The sequence below is a fragment of the Pteropus vampyrus genome, unplaced genomic scaffold, assembly GCF_000151845.1.
Source record: "Pteropus vampyrus isolate Shadow unplaced genomic scaffold, Pvam_2.0 Scaffold15, whole genome shotgun sequence".
NCBI lineage: Eukaryota > Metazoa > Chordata > Mammalia > Chiroptera > Pteropodidae > Pteropus > Pteropus vampyrus.
Window position 1 is genome coordinate 14029766 of NW_011888796.1, and position 1972 is coordinate 14031737.

Sequence of the window (1972 nt, forward strand, 5' to 3'; positions counted from 1 at the left end):
GAGGTGGAAGGATCAGAGATGGGCAGTAGATAGGGGAGGAGAGAGCAGCAGCTGCATTTGGTCTCAGATTCTATTTCCATCTGTTTATTCAGGTTGAGAGGATAGAAGTTGGCATGCTGGTTGAGCAAACAAACTTGTAAGCCCCAAGTCTAAGGAAATGTTTGAAATGCTTGGCAAAATCTCTGCAGTGGGAAATCACTGTGGCTTATGTTTTTTTAAAGACTGTATGAATTAAACACTAGGAGAAAGCTTTTCCCACATTAATAGCCTCTTTTCAAATGGCACATCCTGGAAATCAGAGAGCAGAGTCCCTGGTATGATTGGGCACTATCTAAAAAACAAATGATTCATTCATTTATTCAACATCTATTCACCGAACAACTTTTAGGTGTCTGGTGCCACGTTGGGCACTACAGGGATACAAAGCCTGCCTGGTGGAGAGATTTATCTCAGAATAAATCATGAAAACACAGAATAAAAATTGAAGAATGTCCTGAAGGCAGAAATCAAAGTGGAGGTGCCAGGGCCTAGATACTAGGAGCAGGGCATGAGAGGGCACTTTAGGATGATGGATATAGTCTACATCTCAAGTGTGCTCATAGTTACCAGATTATACACAGTCACCAAAATTCACAGAATTGGAAAACTTTCAAGGGTAAATTTGACTGAATGTGAATTATACCTCAACAACCTGACTCTTGGAAAAATGATCTAAGAAATGTACACATAAATTATATAAACAAACGTTCTGTGTAACATCATGGAAATGTCAAGACGAAGCTCTACATGGGTGCAAACATGTCAGAAACCAAAAGTCGAATGTTATTTGAGCTTCAAATAGAAAAAGATACCTTAATTAAAGACAGATTAATTTTACCAGCTGAAAATATTTTCGCAAAAAGGAATAGGGGATAAGAGTGGCTATCTCAGGGGCTACACAGCTGCGGAGGTAAATAAAGCATTTGAGGAATGAAGAAAATCACTGATTTTTTTACTATTTGGAGAAAATTTTATCTTGAAAAAGAAGTATTCATCCTCCTTGCATTTTCTTTTCTTTTTTTGAATAGCAGCTTTATTAAGACAATTCACACACCGTAAAATCGACCCTTTCAAAGTGAACAGTTCAGCGGTCTTAGTAGATTCACAGAGTTGTGCACCTATCACTCCTATTTAATTTTAGAACATTTCATCACACCAAAAGCAAGCCCCCAGACCCTCTGCTGGGTCACATGGTCATTTTTATTCCTTTTATTTTTATTTCTTTATTTTCTTTTTTAAAATTTTTATTACTTTTTAATTACAGTTGACATTCAATATTATATTAGTTTCAGGTGAGTGATATGGTCATTTTATGTGAAATTTTGTGAGGAACTGCTAACTTGCTTTTCAAAGTGGCTGTCCCGTTGCACCATCCTACCAGCATGAATACAATGGAAATTAGTACCTTGTGTTTTCCCTTCTTCATCTTTTTCACCCTTTCTCAGCTTTCCATACACAAATAAAGAATTTTTAACAAATTGATGCTGTAGAGATTGAAATGAAACATTAAAGGGAAGCTTGAGGATAGTCCCAGATGATGAGGAGTGAGTAAGCTAACTAACTCAACATTGGTTTTTTCTATGTTGTTTTAAGATTTTGTATTGTCTTTCCCTATATCAGATCTAATATAAGACAATTCATTATCGTTACAAGACTGGATGTTGGATTATTCTTGGGTGCTTGAACTTGAGAGTGTTAATATAGGCTTCTTTTTGGCAAAAAGGATGATTTCTTTGGGAAGAGAGGATGATGAGAGAGTTGAATGTGGAAGTGCGCGTGAGTGCCTTCTTTCTCCAAAGAACTCTGCACGTTCAAGATGTGGCCTTGTTGTTCCATGGCAAGAGATGAGCCTGAGTCTGTCCCTCTGTCAGTGGAAAGATGGAGCCAGGATTAAAGCCCAGGGATTAAAAGTCCCTCCTACCCTTCTGCACAC